The 5,000-nt window shown below is 43.5% G+C and overlaps 1 protein-coding gene across 8 annotated transcripts in view; it reads left to right on the top strand.

Annotated features, from left to right (window-relative positions):
- LOC126986481 (solute carrier family 12 member 6-like) overlaps positions 1–5,000 on the top strand; it is a 95,006-nt gene that overhangs the window by 55,068 nt on the left and 34,938 nt on the right. Inside the window, exon 1 of one of the 8 annotated variants that reach the window (XM_050842701.1) lies at positions 2,446–2,622. The exons of 6 other annotated variants lie outside the window; for them this stretch is intronic. The gene's annotated coding sequence lies outside the window, so the exon portion shown is untranslated. Of the gene's footprint in view, positions 1–2,445; positions 2,623–5,000 lie in introns of those variants that run through there. One more of the 8 variants, XM_050842702.1, reaches the window with a different exon arrangement.

Raw genomic sequence — 5,000 nt, 5'->3', positions numbered from 1 at the left:
GGGATTAGTAAGATAAGGAGGAGGAGGAGGAGGAGGATTTAAGGCTATGAAAAGGAAGACTCAGATTAGGAAGAGGAGGAGAAAGAGGAGGAGGAAGAGGAGAAGGAGAAGGAGAAGGAGGAGGAGGAATAGTTCTGATAATGATAGCTGAAGAGGTTTATAAGGAGGAAGAAGAGGAGGAGCAGGAGGAGGAGGAAGAGGAGGAGGAGGAGGAAATAGACTGGAAACGCAGAGAAACAGGTAAGAGAAAGCCTGGAGGAGGAGGAGGAGGAGGAGGAGGAGGAGGAGGAGGAGGAGGAGGAGGAGTTTGGCACAGGAGGAATGGAGGAAAACTATCATTTGGACTAGAGCCAGTCTCTCTCTCTCTCTCTCTCTCTCTCTCTCTCTCTCTCTCTCTCTCTCTCTCTCTCTCTCTCTCTCTCTCTCTCTCTCTCTCTCTCTCTCTCTCTCTCTCTCTCTCTCTCTCTCTCTCTCTCTCTCTCTCTCTCTCTCTCTCTTCTTGGTAACGCAGGAGGAAACAGAGAGAGAGAGAGAGAGAGAGAATGCACGTCTGGGACTGAATTATTTATTTTTCCTTGTAGTTTCCTTTCTCTCTCTCTCGGTCTCTCTCTCTCTCTCTCTCTCTCTCTCTCTCTCTCTCTCTCTCTCTCTCTCTCTCTCTCTCTCTCTCTCTCTCTCTCTCTCTCTCTCTCTCTCTCTCTCTCTCTCTCTCTCTCTCTCTCTCTCTCTCTCTCTCTCTCTGCCTGTCTCCGTAGTAAGGGGTGTAGCAACGCGCCCTTAGATGTATGCCCCCATTGATAAACTGATCGATTATAAACATTGGAAGCTTAGGTTACTGATAAGAGCCTGGCAAATGACGCTTTATCACACTCTCCTCCTCTCCCTCTCTCCCTTTGATAGCAGAGGTAAGGACTAGAGGAACAGCTGTTTAATATGGCTTTGTGTACCTTCTCCTTTGTTTACGTTTGTCAGCTGTTCTGGGTTTGTTTACATCTGGTCAGCTATTTTGTGTTATTGTCATGTAATATTGGGTTTGTTAACGTCTGAGCAGCTGGTGTGTGGGGTTGGTTTACGCGTGAGAGAGAGAGAGAGAGAGAGAGAGAGAGAGAGAGAGAGAGAGAGAGAGAGAGAGAGAGAGAGTTGGAATAGGACTAAAAAATATGATATAATACTTTATGTAACCTTAAACACACACACACACACACACACACACACACACACACACACACACACACACACACGTACAGACACACAATAAGAGGTCACATAATATCATTTTCAATAATAATAATAATAATAATAATAATAATGATTCCTTGAGCGAGTGAATTGAGAATGAATGCAGCCAATCAGGTCTCTCTCTCTCTCTCTCTCTCTCTCTCTATTTTTTTTTTATTTAAACATAGGCACATGTATACTATTTACATACCCAAAGGTGCAGTGTCGTGTGCTGCCTATTCAAAGGGCAGAATAAAATCTATATAAAAAATAACTACATAAACTATAAAAAATATATATACTATAAAAAAAACGTAAAATACAGAATATCGTGTCTCTCTCTCTCTCTCTCTCTCTCTCTCTCTCTCTCTCTCTCTCTCTCTCTCTCTCTCTCACCCTCTCCCAGAGAGAGAGAGAGAGAGAGAGAGAGAGAGAGAGAGAGAGAGAGAGAGAGAGAGAGAGAGAGAGAGAGAATCTTGTTAAAGAAAGCGGATCTTAGAGAGAGAGAGAGAGAGAGAGAGAGAGAGAGAGAGAGAGAGAGAGAGAGATCAGTGAAAAAGAAGAAGAAAAATGAAGGAAGGAAGGAAGGAAGAAAGGAAGGAAGAAGAGGAAGAGGAAGAAGACAGGAGATTATAATGACATATAGAGGATGATAAAGAGGAAGAAGAAGAAGAAGAAAAAGAAGAAGAAGAAGAAGAAAAGGGAAGAAGAGGAGGGTGAAGGAAGGAGGAAGAAGAGGAGGTGAGAGGACAATTAATAAGAGGAGGAGGAGGAGGAGGAGGAGGAGGAGGAAAATATGAGAGGAACTTTAATATGGACGAACGAGAGGGAGAGAGAGAGAGAGAGAGAGAGAGAGAGAGAGAGAGAGAGAGAGAGAGAGAGAGAGAAGAGGAGGAGGAGAAGGAGGAAGGGAGGGAAGAGGTAATGGCAGGTTTGCTGGAGGAGGAGGAGGAAGAGGAGGAGGAGGAAGAGGAGGAGGAAAGAAGAGTAATGGAGGAAGAGAGGAAGGAGAGAGAGGGAGATAATGAAGATATGAGAGAGAGAGAGAGAGAGAGAGAGAGAGAGAGAGAGAGAGAGAGAGAACAGAAAAAAAAGAGAAGAGAAATAGGCTGAAGAGGTGTGGAGAGAGAGGGAGAGAGGGAGGGAGAGGTAGGTAAGAGGAGGAGGAGGAGGAGGAGGAAGAGGTAGAGGAGGAGGAGAAGCCAGGTGTGCCAGTACTGAGAGAGAACTCGTGCAACACACACACACACGCACGCACGCACGCACGCACACGCACTCAACCCACTAGCACCTTTAGGCCTGAGTGTGAGTGCGGCAGCCGTTGAGTGCGGAGCGGTCATTGCGTGCGGTGATATTTGCGTGCGGGAAACGAATTGCGTGTGGGATTTGCGTGTGGCGATTTGAGTGCGTAAGGTTATTTGCGTATGCTATCGTCTTTGCGTGCGTTACAGTCTTTGCGTGTGAATATTTGAGTGCGGATGACGAATTGCGTGTGATTTTGCCTTTGAGTGCGATTTGCGTGCGATAATGGCATACCTAGAGGTGATTAAGCGTGTGGGAGACGATTTGCGTGCGACCCTGCCTTTGCGTGTCGTACGGTGCTAGCGAGAGAAGATTTTACGCACCTGAGACCCTTTGCGCACGGTATGGTATTTGAGTGTAATCTGCGTGCGTAATGCGATTTGCTTGTGGTACGATATTTGCGTGTGGGTATTCGTGTGCGTTGCTATCTTTGCGTGTAGGATTTGTGTGTGGTACTGCATTTGCGTGTGTTACGACCTTTCCGAGTGACGAATTTGCGTGTGTAAGGCGTTTTGGGTATGTTGCGGCCTTTGCGTGAGGCTAATTGCGAGTGAAGATACTGGTTGACTCTTGCATCAGAAAGTTGGAGCTAAGTTGTAGGGAGGATGAAGAATAGATGTTAAAGACTTTACCACCCCTGGAGATGAGAGATTGAAGATATTTGTGAACTCTTGCATTAGGAGGGACGAAATATAGAATTGTTTACTAGTGAAAGATGAAAGAGCGAAGATGTTGGTTAACTTTTGCATAAGGAAAGACGAATTATGGAGGAGTTTAACACCGAGAGATGAAAGAGCAAAGATATTAGTTAACTCTTGCATTAATAAGCTGGATTTTAGACATAGGAAGAACGAGATAAAGAACTAATTGAGGCTATTCCAGATGAAAGAGCGAAGATTCTACATAACTCTTGCATAAGGAAGTTGGAGGTACGCAAGATTAAAGATGAAAGAGCGAAAATATCAGTCAACTCTTGCATTAAACGATTGAAAGTAAGAAATAAATATAATAATAATAAAGAGTTCATATAATCCGTGTGTGTGTGTGTGTGTGTGTGTGTGTGTGTGTGTGTGTGTGTGCGCATGCGTGTGTGCGTGCGTGGATGACGGGAAATTACATAAATGCATTATAGTAATATCCTGATGTATTCCGAGAGAGAGAGAGAGAGAGAGAGAGAGAGAGAGAGAGAGAGAGAGAGAGAGAATGTAAGCGAGTGCGTGAGTGAGTGGGCGAAAAAGAGAGAAAGAAAGAGGGAAAGAGAAAAAGTTAAAAAATCCTTTGATGGAAGAAAACCTATCCTATTTTTTTTTCTCTCTCTCTCTCTCTCTCTCTCATGTTTATCTTGTTTACGTCGTCCATATTTGCTCCATTTGAGAGAGAGAGAGAGAGAGAGAGAGAGAGAGAAGCTTTGAGACGAAGTGACCTATTTCTCTCTCTTATCTTGTTATTTATCTCTACGAAGAGAGAGAGAGAGAGAGAGAGAGAGAGAGAGAGAGAGAGAGAGAGAGAAGCCATATCGGGTAATCTTCATTAAAGCTTTTCTCTCTCTCTCTCTCTCTCTTTCTCTGTCTCTCTATCTATCAATCTATCTATCTATCTATCTACTTTAATTCTCATCTCCACTCATCTCCACAAGTCATCTCCACTCATCTCCACAAATCATCTCCACTCATCTTCTTTTTCGAATTTCTCCTATCCTTAAAATCTACGTTAATATTTCAATCCATCTGTTTACTTAACAAATCTCTATGCAATATACGAGGTCGTTGCGGCAGAGTTCGTGTTATATCAGTAAGAAAAATCATGCATGTATTAGTATGTATATCTATGTATGTATCAGTTAATCTATACATGCATACATATTTTCAAAACGCGTGTTTAGTGCGTGTATAAAACTCTTAGGTCCCAGCTTGCTACACTTCACTAAATCACTACTACCTTGCGAGACTTTCCTTCACTTTTTTTCCTTCTTTTTTCCTATTTTCCTATTTTCTCTTTCCTCCCGACTGAAGTTTTAAGTCAGGGTTGAGGGAAGGTCTGGGCAGCATGTGTGTAACCTTCAGACACTCGGCAATGGCTTGAAAAATAAGCGTGTTTGGTGGGATTCGAACTCATGTCCACGGCTTCACCACGCCCACCGCCTCCCCACGCATAGACATATTAAAGGTGGTGTCTGGGGCACGGACGAACCTTACTACACTTCACTTACCTAATACTACCAATACTTATCTAACTTTAAACTAATATCAAATCGTTTGAAGCACTATAGGCTATGTATATGCAAGAGGATGTGTAGCTCCTAAGAAAATCTACGGTCCGAGATTGCCATACTTAACTTACTATCCTGATACAGTCCTTGGATACCGTAGCTTTTAGTGATGGTTGTTTATGTGGGTTAAGTATAGGCGTTGATATGTTTAGGGAATAGGCAAGGTTTTGGGTGTGGAAGTCTAGGGTCCCGCCGTGCCATATTTCACTTG

The sequence above is a fragment of the Eriocheir sinensis genome, chromosome 61 (assembly GCF_024679095.1).
Source record: "Eriocheir sinensis breed Jianghai 21 chromosome 61, ASM2467909v1, whole genome shotgun sequence".
Taxonomy (NCBI): domain Eukaryota; kingdom Metazoa; phylum Arthropoda; class Malacostraca; order Decapoda; family Varunidae; genus Eriocheir; species Eriocheir sinensis.
The sequence above is the reverse complement of the archived record's forward strand: the minus strand, read 5'-3'. Positions and strand labels throughout refer to the sequence as shown.